The sequence below is a fragment of the Mus caroli genome, unplaced genomic scaffold (genome assembly GCF_978045245.1).
Source record: "Mus caroli unplaced genomic scaffold, Mus_caroli_1 scaffold_9, whole genome shotgun sequence".
NCBI classification, from domain to species: domain Eukaryota; kingdom Metazoa; phylum Chordata; class Mammalia; order Rodentia; family Muridae; genus Mus; species Mus caroli.
Genome location: NW_028227264.1, coordinates 27,910,989 through 27,924,291, shown reverse-complemented (window position 1 = coordinate 27,924,291; position 13,303 = coordinate 27,910,989).

The window sequence follows — 13,303 nt, the reverse complement described above, 5'->3', positions numbered from 1 at the left end:
GCTACTGAACTAAGCAAATTTATTTTGAAAACTTGGATCTAAGATATTTATTGTATAGACTCCTTCATTACTCCACGCAACCCTTTTCTCAACACAAAATCTAAGATGTTTAAGTAGCAAAATAAAGACATATTGTAAGTTAATATCCTATTTTTAATATAGATTGGTCAGAAATTTTCTTTTTTAAAAAATTAGTTTTATTACTATTAGTTTTCATAATTTTATACACAAGTGGTATATATGTATATGCATATGTATAATGTGTGTACATATATATGTATATATATATATAATTTGTACTCCCCTCTCTCCAACTCCTCCTGTATACCCACATCTTGTGTTTAATTTCATGATCTTTTTTATTTAATTAAAATATAATTACATCAGTTCCCCCTCCTCTTTTCTACACACTCTCATACCTCCATACTCCCTCTTAGCCTCCTTTTAAGTATATATATTTAATACTTTTACTATTATTAAATATATGCATATATATGAATTTATTGAGTTTACTCAGCATTCTTCATATGCATATGTTTTTAGGGATGACCACTCAGAAACCCATCAGCAATGCTTATCCATGTAGAAGATGGAGTCTCCCTTTGTTAGGTCCATTAACTGTCTCTAACTCTTCATCCAGGGATGGGGCCTTTGGAGATTCCCCCCATCCATGTTAGTGTTTTTGCTTGTGTTGGCATCATGCAGGTTTTATTTAGGCAACCATATTATGCATAGGTTCAGCTTCCTCTGACATATAGAAGACACTGTCTCATAGCAGATGTCATCTGGTTCTTATAATCTTTACGTCCTTTCTTCCTTGATGCTCCTCAAGTCATTGGGATTTCCTTGTAGATGTATCAGCTGGGGATAGAGGCCTCACAGTCCGTTGTTCTTTGTGTTTAGCATTGGAAACTGTTATTTAAATATGAACCTTCGTGTTTTTATGTCTCTGAATTGTGATGCTCAAAGGGATTTTATCTAAATTCTTTCTAATAGAAACATCAAAACTGTTAGAAAATAACAATGGAGAAAGTACTCATGAGCAACTCTGTGAACATGGATGTCCTAAATATTCTGGAGATGATTTGGATGCAGTATTCGAAGTGTTGAATTTGCATTCACATATACTCTTGTTGCTTTAGCTCACTTTTTTCATTTTGTAGTATTTTTATTAATAAATTCCACATCCATATCCACCTTCCAAACGATCCACATTCCTCACCTCCTCTTCACCCTTCCCCCATCTCTACATGGATGTCCTCACCAACCACCCCACCTGACCTCTAAACTTCCTGAGGCCTCCAGTCTCTTGAGAGTTAGGCACATCATCTCTGAATGAACACAGACCCAGAAGTCCTCTGCTGTATATGTGTTGGGGACCTCATATCAGCTGGTATATGCTCTCTGTTTGGTGGTCCAGTGTCTGAGAGATCTCAGGGGTCCAGATTAATTGAGACTGCTGGATCTCCTACAGGATTGCCTTTCTCCTAAGCTTCTTTCAGTCTTCACTAATTCAACAACAGGAATCACCTGCTTCTGTCCATTGGTTGGGTGCAAATATCTGCTTCTGATTCTTTCAGCTGCTTGTTGGGTCTTTGGAAGGACAGTCATGATAGGTCCCTTTCTGTGAGTACTCCATAGCCTCAGTAACAGTGTCAGGCCTTGGGACCTCCCCTTGAGCTGGATCCCACATTGGGCCTGTTGCTGGACCTTCTTTTTCTCAGGCTCCTCTCCATTTCCATCCCTGTAATTCTTTCAGACAGAAACAATTATAGGTCAGGGATGTGACTGTGGGATGGCAACCCCATCCCTCACTTGATGCCCTGTCTTCTTGTTGTAGGTGGGACTTTAGCTCATTTTTAAAAAATGAGAAATAAAGAAATTAAAGTACATATACATATATATGTCTACATACAAATGGATTTAAGTAAACCTTTTATAGTGAATAAATTTTCTTTTTACTGTGAAGTTTTAACTTTATGTTCTAAAATTAATTCTCTTTATATCTTCTTGTGTTTTCTTTTGCTAAGAAAATTTATTTTACTTTTAGATTCCCATTATGTACATTTTATAACTGAAACAATGTTCTCATTGAGCATTAATTATTCTAAATTGAACTTACTGTATTACTGTTAATTCTTTTCAGAAGACCTAAAAGACCCAAGAGCATAAATTACTTAGATATGACAAAAATCACAAATTGAAAATATATGTTAATTTGTTGTTGGTATTTCTGTCAGTTCATTTCCTTAAATGTCAAATCATGGAATATCTTCTTGTCTTTATGGCTACATTGAGTATTGGAAATATTATACTTCCCATTAAGGTTGATTTTCCTTTTTGTTTAATTGGATTTTGACATTTTAAGATTCCCAAACACTATATTTATTTTGAGAATTAAGCAAGAGCTTAGTTTTTAACCTACTTTATTAAGAATTAATATTTAATATTAATTAATATTTGAATTAAAGTGATATAAAATTCTTTATATACATGGTCCCCAGATGAGGCAAAGAACCACCTACCCATCTGCAAAATTTTTGACCCAGAATTCTTCCACTCCAAAGAAAATGCAGGGACAAAAACGGAGCAGAAACTGAAAGAAAGGCCACTCAATGACTGACCCAACTTGGAATCCATCCCATGCACAGGCACCAAATCCTTACACTATTGCTGATGCCATGTTGTGCTTGTAAACAGGAGCCTAGCATGGCTGTCCTCCGAGAGGCTCTACCAGTACCTGACTGAGACAAATGTAGATAGAACCCACCATTAGGTTGCGGTCAGAAACCCCTATGGATTGAAGGAGCTGAAGGGGATGGCAACCTCATAGGAAGAGCCACAGTATCAAGGAAGCCAGACCTCTGGGTGCCCCCAGAGACTAATCCACCAACAGAGGATTATGGGATGGTCTGTGGCTCCAGGCATATATGATCTGGCCTCAGTGACAGAGAAAGCACTTAATCCTGTGGAAACTGGATTCCCCCGGGGAAGGGGGAAAGCTGGGGAAAGTGAGGTGGGTGGGTGGTAGAGCACCCTGTCAGAGGTGGGAGGGTGTGTGTGGAAGAGGAGGGATAATGAACTCAGGAAGGGGGGACCAGGAAGGGGAGCAACTTGTAGAATATAAATAAAATAAAATAAAATCCACACTCTCCCTGGGAGTAGAAATAGAAAAGGGAAGGGCAAGGGGGAATTTGTAAAGAGAAGGAAGAGCAACAGGAAATTTGTAAAGAACATTTTTTTTTAAACAAAGTTATGAGTTTTCTCTTTTTGTTTTTCATTTTGTTTTTGCTTTTGTTTTTTCACGCTCTAGATTGTGTAGGAAGGCTGAGCTACAGCCTACAGAGAAAATATAGCACATAGGTGATGAGGGAGCAGATGGTAGAGATAAGCAGAGTATGAAGGATTCCTGGAGGCCTATTTTCTGGCCTACCTGTGATGCAGTCAAGGATGCACAAATATGTCCTGGATATATGTGGTTAAGAAAAAAATTGGCATGGGCATTTAAAAAAATACTAAGCAACAAGATTCATCTATGGCCAGTTATCAAGCCTTGGGTGAGAAGTTAGAGATGGGTGACCAGGTCACTGTGACAGATGTTTGGGATGATTAAGAGAATGCCAGGTGCAATGAGAAAAAGGTGGCATGGAGCCTTAAAACAACATGACCTTTCCTTAGAAAAGGAAGAGTTGTCTCTCAACATCTGCCAGGCAGAGAGAGAAAGAGAGAGAGAGAGAGAGAGAGAGAGAGAGAGAGAGAGAGAGAGAGAGAGAGAGAGAGAGAGAGAGAGAGAGAGAGAGGAGAGAAGCAGAGAGAAGCAGAGAGAAAGAACAACTTAAATCAGGGCAGTTGAATAGAATTTCCCTGCCTGTTGATCTCTCTTCCTGACTAACATGTATTTCTGAGGTCTAGAGTCATAGAGTTAAGACAGGAATCCCATGATAGGAGAAAAAACCTAATTGCTGTTTCTCTCCACTGTCTTCTTACCTCCAAACTGAAAGTGAGGAAAGAGTCTAATTTTGGAGAGAGATGCACAAGCTGTTGTGTGCATCTACTCTTGAAATTATTCAAATCAACAATGATCTTCATGTCTTCTAGCATCTGTAAGTGAGATACTCTTCATGAAGATATCTGTTCTGTACTGAGTGTCAAGGAAAGAGTTCACACTGTCTGGGGAACTTTGAAGGGAATGTGAATAATACAGGTTCTATCTGATCACAATGTTTTAGATTTCTCTCAGTGTGTAGTCACTTATCAAAGTTTACAGATATCCCTAACTAATCAATGTTTACAAAGCAATCAACATCCTTTTGTATTTTATCATCCCTACTCACATAAATCATATGTAGTATCCTATTTATATCTACCCATAAGTTATTCTTTAATTGACATGGTATAGCAATATAATATCAATTGCAGGTACAGCTTTGTTGAAATTAAAATGTGTTTTAGTCAGACTCATATTATAAAAGCAATACAGAAAAGCTAACCACTAATTGGAACTTGCAAAATATATTTTTACAGATTGAAATGAAAAACAAAATGTCATTTAAATGTTTTAATTGGTTTCAGTTTTACAAGTACAAACCAGATGGTTTCTTTTCAAGTAGTTTACAATGTCTATGCCGCATAACTGAATTTCCAAGGCAGCTGTGATTGCTAACATTTACCTAAACAGAACAACATGTCTCCTATTTATTTGCTCAGAGTACCTGCTTGGGAAAAAAAGAAAAGAAAAGAAAAGAAAAGAAAAAACACACAACTTTGCATATTCTAGAAAGTATACTACTTTAATAAAATAGTATAAATAGAAGCTACACATATTAAGCTAAATCACAAAATGATGCTAATGTTGTAGTCATACTTCTCTGCTAGGTGTTAGAACCAACTAGTCTTTCTAGGTTTGTCCAATTTTATGTGTCTATCGTAGTAAATTTTATTTATACTTTTAAAGTGAAGAAATGGTTTTTATATTTATACTTCAGTTTCTTGATCTCTTTAAGCTGCTGGATAAAATGTTATGTTTTATAAGCAACTGTTTTCTTCTAGAAGTGAACTAAGGTCTTCTGACCCTGCATTCAATAAGATATTTTCTATATATTAACTCTAACTATAGTACTGGATGCAATGCCTCTTATTAAATTTCTATTAGAGCCAATTAAGAAAGGACATATTTAAGAGGTAATGATACAACAAATTAAAACAAAGTACAATAATATATATGTACATATATATACATATATCCATTATATATATATAATATTCATGCACATATATGCCATAATGAAAGGCATTACTTTGTATAGGAAATTAAAAATTAATTAAGAAATAAGTATTTCTAAAAATTCAGGGATATTTCAGCTCATTCTCCTTATACCAACATGTCATCTGTTTATGTAAAGTTGTCAGTTAATATATTCTCTTTCAGGGATTTAACTCTTTTATTTTGAACCCCTCCTATTTTACTTGTACATGTACTGATAACTAAAATTAATTTTACAAATTTGTCAACTTTCAATTGTAAGTTTTGGAGAGTTGGAGTTCAGGAAAGTAAAAAGTTTAAAATAGGAAGCACTAAGCTGGTAAATGGAAAACTGAGAGGTAAAAACCATTTCTGTGACTCTCAGACAAATCACCAGTCATGGATTCTGAGTGATGAGGCCAGCTTTGAACTGCAGCTCAATAGTCCTAGAAGCAGGTGGTGTGATGTGCAATAGGACTCTTGTTACATTGCCACCTAAATATAGTGTTGCTTACTAGCTTTACAAATAGCTTTGTGTCAAAGGAGACGTTTGTAATTTATCGGTCACATTCTGTCACTAAAAACTTCCAGAATGTCTGCCTTGCACACTAAACCACAAGGTTAATGGCTTACACACCACTGTGTTCCTGCAGGTGTGTGTAGCAATTTTGAGCCAGCCATTTCTAAGGAATATTTGCTTTACATGTCTCCCACTGTCATTTGTCAAACTGCTGAACAAATGGAAGCAGTAAGTGTGGTTTGAGAGGAAGGGACATGTAGGGAGGAAGGCAGTGACATCCCACCTTTGTCTATTAGATCAAGTGGGAGGCAGATCTGTAATTTGCTTCTATAGGAACAGCTTGACTACATAGCCATACTTGATACAAGTGCTTCTGCTTGGTGTCAACATTACTTGAATGAATTTTTCATCTTGATTGATGCACAGTGATGTATATTTCACTATACAAGGTAGTGTGGTTAACTTGCTAGGAAATATTTTGTAGTTTGATACTAAGATAATGAACTTCTATGCACATTTTTCTATGCTTTATTTTTTTCAATGTAGTTTCCTTCATGAAATTTTGGCTTTGTTTATACAATTTGAGGGTGGTTATAAATGTTGTAAGCATTGTAATGTTATGAATGCTGTTTAATTTAAAGATGTTTATTATATCATTCCTGATAATGCCATGTGAGTGCTTTTAATAAAGTTTGTATTTATTTAATGCACAAAAAAGAAATAAGGGGAAATAACAGTAGGAAATTAATTTTATTATACATCTTGTCTTAGTGAGGGTTTCTATTCCTGCACAAACATCATGACCAAGAAGCAAGTTGGGGAGGAAAGGGTTTATTCGGCTTACACTTCCATGCTGCTGTTCATCACCAAAGGAAGTCAGGACTGGAACTCAGACAGGTCAGGGAGCAGGAGCTGATACAGAGGCCATGGAGGGATGTTCTTTACTGGCTTGCCTCCCCTGGCTTGCTCAGCCTGCTCTCTTATAGAACCCAAGACTACCAGTCCAGAGATGGTCCCACCCACAAGGGGCCTTTCCCCCTTTATCACTAATTGAGAAAATGCCTTACAGCTGGATCTCATGGAGGCATTTCCTCAACTGAAGCTCCTTTCTCTGTGATAACTCCAGCTGTGTCAAGTTGACACAAAATTAGCCAGTACACATCTTTTATCCAAAAGACAAATGATAAAAAAAAATTGACTGGAAAAATTACATTTTGAATATTGTATCAGTTATTTTACAATTCTCCTGTATAATCCTGAATTCTCCTGAATAAATCACAGATTTCCTAATTCTGACTGTAAAGGGTTTTTTGCTAAGGGCTCAGCTGAACTGATGCTAGATGAGATCTCTCATGTGCTTTCCGAGGTTAGTGGTAGACTCTGAGAGGGTGTCATTGCAGCAGGGTAGCCTGGAAGCATGTAGCAAGGTAGGATGAGATCAGATCTCGGGCTTATTTTCACATGTTTGGTAAGCTACAGCAGGTATATTCTCAAGCTTATGGTGAGACAGCAAGAGCAGGAAGAAATCAAGCACAGGAACTTCATAGGCCCTGCTTGGGACATATCTGATAACATTCCACTGAGCAATGGAAATCATACAGTCAATTCCAAAGTCAAAATAAAAGTCGAAATGTTCTAACCTTGATGGGGTGGGTTAATAATAGGGGCCACTCATGAAATCAGTGACATGCATTTGCATACTTTTTTCCTGTTCACTTATAGCATTCCTGGGTATGTGTATTGTACTATATTATTTGTGTATTTACTTGTTAATTAATAATTCTTTTTCTTTTTGCAGTCACAAGCAGTGCTGTAATGAAAACTCACAGATTCATAGTTTCATGAAGTTACTGAGAATCAATAATAATTGGCTGTGACTTAAATTAAGTATGAAAGATTTTAAGTGTACAAAAATGTATCCTCATACTAAGGTCACAGGATTCTTCATATTTTGTTATATTCATGTAAGCATTTTTGAAGATGTTGCTTGTTGGCCATAAGAAACAAGAACAGCAATTGCCCTTCACATGTATACTATTTCCTTCTTTTCAGTGATACCCACTACTCCAATGCTGGTATGTGTCCAGGCCAGAGACCTGACTTGGAAGACTGGAAAATTCAGGACTTCTTCCTCCTCTTAAAGATCAAATGCACAAAAAATGAAGTAGGGAAGGGATTCATTCTCAGCAAAGCCACCCTAAGGAGAAAAACCAGAAGCCTAGTGGCTGCAGGTTTGCCTCTCCATGACACTAACCATGATCCTGAAGCTATAGAATGATGGTAGAGAGTTAGGGTTCCCACAGATGGTAGTGTTGATCATGTGCAGTTGATCATTATCTCAAGGGTTGATTATAAAGAGATTTGTAGGTTGTGAAATATTGCTGTTGTTTCAGGGATAATTTTGACTTTCTATGGGATATATATTGATCACATCTACTGTTCCTTGAATTCAAAGGAACCTCAGGAGAGGATGACTCAGAGAGTGGACAAAGGCAATACAACATTGATTAGAATATTGACTGGGCCTCCTTTGAGAATCTGTACAATGATCAGAGTTTTATTGAACAGGATACTGGAAAAAAAGTGTGATAATTTGATTACAATGTCAGCCTTGAAAAGAAGAAACGAGTTAGCTTTAGTTAAATTATCCTAACTTTGTTAGCATGTAGTTAGCCAGGATTATAATCTAATGATTGAGATAAAAAAGGAGTCAGACATAAAGTGAAGGCAGAGCAGCTAAGCAGGTGATGATCTTAGCAAAAACAGCCTGCAAGTTCCTGTTGTGTTATCACATTGCACCTAAATTTCTGCAGATTTCATTTTATCAAACATTATATATTTGAGAATGAATCGTGATAATAGATATATTTAATCATTCCCACAATCACCTAGTAATATTCTGTTGTTCAGATAAACCAGTTAATGAGACGCAGATGGAAACTTCTAAAGCTTAGCTACTTCTAAGATTCCTCAATGTTAATGTTTTCAGGTTCCTTGAGCATGAATATGAAATCTTTTTTTTTAATTAGGTAATTTCCTCAATTACATTTCCAATGCTATCCAAAAAGTCCCCAATACACTCCCCCCCCCAGTCCCCCACCCACCCACCCCCACCCCTTGGCCCTGGCATTCCCCTGTACTGGGGCATATAAAGTTGGCAAGACCAATGGGCCTCTCTTTCCAGTGATGGCCTACTAGGCCATCTTTTGATAAAAATGCAGCTAGAGACAAGAGCTCTGGGGTACGGGTTAGTTCATAATAATGATCCACCTATGGGGTTGCAGTTCCCTTTAGCTCCTTGGGTACTTTCTCTAGCTCCTCCATTGGGGGCCCTGTGATCCATCCAATAGCTGATTGTGAGCATCCACTTCTGTGTTTGCTAGGCCCCGGCATTGTCTCACAAGAGACAGCTATATCTGGGTCCTTTAGCAAAATCTTGCTAGTATATGCAATGGTGTCAGCGTTTGGAAGCTGATTATGGGATGGATCCCTGGATATGGCAGTCTTTAGATGGTCCATCCTTTCTTCACAGCTACAAACTTTATCTCTGTAACTCTTTCCATGGGTGTTTTGTTCCCAATTCCAAGAAGGGGCACAGTGTCCACACTTTGGTCTTCGTTCTTCTTGAGTTTCATGCGTTTAACAAATTGTATCTTATATCTTGGGTATCCTAAGTTTTTGGGCTAATATCCACTTATCAGTGAGTACATATTGTGTGAGTTCCTTTGTGAATATGTTACCTCACTCAGAATGATGCCCTCCAGATCCATCCATTTGCCTAGGAATTTCATAAATTCATTCCTTTTAATAGCTGAGTAGTACTCCATTGTGTATATGTACCACATTTTCTGTATCCATTCCTCAGTTGAGGGGCATCTGGGTTCTTTCCAGCTTCTGGCTATTATAAATAGGGCTGCTATGAACATAGTGGAGCATGTGTCCTTCTTACCGGTTGGAACATCTTCTGGATATATGCCCAGGAGAGGTATTGCTGGATCATCTGGTAGTATTATGTCCAATTTTCTGAGGAACCGCCAGACTGATTTACAGAGTGGTTGTACCAGCTTGCAATCCCACCAACAATGAAGGAGTGTTCCTCTTTCTCCACATCCTCGCCAGCATGTGCTGTCACCTGAATTTTTGATCTTAGCCATTCTGACTGGTGTGAGGTGGAATCTCAGGGTTGTTTTGATTTGCATTTCCCTGATGATTAAGGATGTTGAACATTTTTTCAGGTGCTTCTCTGCCATTCGGTATTCCTCAGGTGAGAATTCTTTGTTCAGTTCTGAGCGCCATTTTTTAATGGGGTTATTTGATTTTCTGGAGTCCACCTTCTTGAGTTCCTTATATATATTGGATATTAGTCCCCTATCTGATTTAGGATAGGTAAAAATCCTTTCCCAATCTGTTGGTGGTCTTTTTGTCTTATTGACGGTGTCTTTTGCCTTGCAGAAGCTTTGCAACTTTATGAGGTCCCATTTATCGATTCTTGATCTTACAGCACAAGCCTTTGCTGTTCTATTCAGGAATTTTCCCCCTGTACCCATATCTTCGAGGCTTTTCCCTACTTTCTCCTCTATAAGTTCCAGTGTCTCTGGTTTTATGTGGAGTTCCTTAATCCACTTAGATTTGACCTTGGTACAAGGAGATAGGAATGGATCAATTCGCATTCTTCTACATGATAACCGCCAGTTGTGCCAGCACCATTTGTTGAAAATGCTGTCTTTTTTCCACTGGATGGTTTTTGCTCCCTTGTCAAAGATCAAGTGACCATAGGTATGTGGGTTGATCTCAGGGTCTTCAATTCTGTTCCATTGGTCTACTTGTCTGTTGTTATACCAGTACCATGCAGTTTTTATCACAATTGCTCTTGTAGTACAGCTTTAGGTCAGGCATGGTGATTCCTCCAGAGGTTCTTTTATCCTTGAGAAGAGTTTTTGCTATCCTAGGTTTTTTGTTGTTCCAGATGAATTTGCAGATTGCCCTTTCCAATTCGTTGAAGAGTTGAGTTGGAATTTTGATGGGGATTGCATTGAATCTGTAGATTGGTTTTGGCAAGATAGCCATTTTTACAATGTTGATCCTGCCCATCCATGAGCATGGGAGGTTTTTCCATCTTCTGAGATCTTCTTTAATTTCTTTCTTCAGGGACTTGAAGTTCTTGTCATACAGATCTTTCACTTCCTTAGTTAGAGTCACGCCAAGGTATTTTATATTGTTTGTCACTATTGAGAAGGGTGTTGTTTCCCTAATTTCCTTCTCTGCTTGTTTATCCTTTGTGTACAGAAAGGCCATTGACTTGCTTGAGTTAATTTTATATCCAGCTACTTCACTGAAGCTATTTATCAGGCTTAGGAGTTCTCTGGTGGAATTTTTAGGGTCACTTATGTATACTATCATATCATCTGCAAAAAGCGATATTTTGACTTCTTCTTTTCCGATTTGTATCCCCTTGATCTCCTTTTGTTGTCGAATTGCTCTGGCTAGGACTTCAAGTACAATGTTGAATAGGTAGGGAGAGAGTGGGCAGCCTTGTCTAGTCCCTGATTTTAGTGGGATTGCTTCCAGCTTCTCACCATTTATTTTGATGTTGGCTATTGGTTTGCTGTATATTGCTTTTATCATGGTTAGGTATGGGCCTTGAATTCCTGATCCTTCCAAGACTTTTATCATGAATGGGTGTTGGATCTTGTCAAATGCTTTTTCAGCATCTAACGAGATGATCATGTGGTTTTTGTCTTTGAGTTTGTTTATATAATGGATTACATTAATGGATTTTCGTATATTGAACCATCCTTGCATCCCTGGGATGAATCCTACTTGGTCAGGATGGATGATTGTTTTGATGTGTTCTTGAATTCTGTTAGCGAGAACTTTATTGAGGACTTTTGCATCAATATTCATAAGGGAAATTGGTCTGAAGTTCTCTATTTTTGTTGGGTCTTTATGTGGTTTAGGTATCAGAGTAATGTGGCTTCATAGAATTAGTTGGGTAGAGTACCTTCTGATTCTATTTTGTGAAATATTTTGTGAAGAACTGGGGTTAGTTCTTCTTTGAACGTTTGATAGAACTCTGCACTAAACCCATCTGGTCCTGGGCTTTTCTTGGTTGGGAGACTATTAATGACTGCTTCTATTTCTTTAGGGGATATGGGACTGTTTAGATCATTAACCAGATCTTGATTTAACTTTGGTACCCGGTATCTGTCTAGAAACTTGTCCATTTCATCAAGGATCTCCAGTTTTGTTGAGTATAGCCTTTTGTAGAATGATCTGATGGTGTTTTGGATTTCTTCAGGGTCTGTTGTTATGTCTCCTTTTTCATTTCTGATTTTGTTAATTAGAGTACTTTCCCTTTGCCCTCTAGTGAGTATGGCTAAGGGTTTATCTATCTTGTTGATTTTCTCAAAGAACCAGCTCCTCGATTGGTTGATTCTTTGAATTGTTCTTCTTGTTTCCACTTGGTTGATTTCAACCCTGAGTTTGATTATTTCTTGCCGTCTACTCCTCTTGGGTGAATTTGCTTCCTTTCGTTCTAGAGCTTTTAGGTGTGTTGTCAAGCTGCTAATGTGTGCTCTCTCTAGTTTCTTTTTGGAGGCACTCAGAGCTATGAGTTTTCCTCTTAGAAATGCTTTCAGTGTGTCCCATAGGTTTGGGTATGTTGTGGCTTCATTTTCATTAAACTCCAGAAAGTCCTTAATTTCTTTCTTTATTCCTTCCTTGACCAAGGTATCATTGAGAAGGGTGTTGTTTAGTTTCCACGTGTGTGTTGGCTTTCTATTATTTATTTTGTTATTGAAGATCAGTCTTAGTCCATGGTGATCTGATAGGGTGCATGGGACAATTTCAATATTTTTGTATATATTGAGGCTTGTTTTGTGACCAATTATGTGGTCAATTTTGGAGAAGGTACCGTGAGGTGCTGAGAAGAAGGTATATCCTTTCGTTTTAGGATAAAATGTTCTGTAGATATCTGTCAGATCCATTTGTTTCATAACCTCTGTTAGTTTCACTGTGTCCCTGTTTATTTTCTGTTTCCATGATCTGTCCATTGGTGAAAGTGGTGTGTTGAAGTCTCCCACTATTATTGTGTGCGGTGCAATGTGTGCTTTGAGGTTTACTAATGTATCTTTAATGAATGAGGCTGCCCTTTTATTTGGCGCATAGAAATTCAGAATTGATAGTACCTCTTGGAGGATTTTACCTTTGATGAGAATGAAGTGCCCTTCCTTGTCTTTTTTGATGACTTTGGGTTGGAAGTCAATCTTATCAGATATTATAATGGCTACTCCAGCTTGTTTCTTTCTACCATTTGCTTGGAAAATTGTTTTCCAGCCTTTCATTGTGAGGTAGTGTCTATCTTTTCCTCTGAGATGAGTTTCCTGTAAGCAGCAAAATGTTGGGTCCTGTTTCTGTAGCCAACCTGTTAGTCTATGTCTTTTTATTGGGTAGTTGAGTCCATTGATATTAAGAGATATTAGGGAGAAGTAATTGTTGCTTCCTTTTATTTTTGTTGTTAGAGTTGGTGTTCTGTTTTTGTT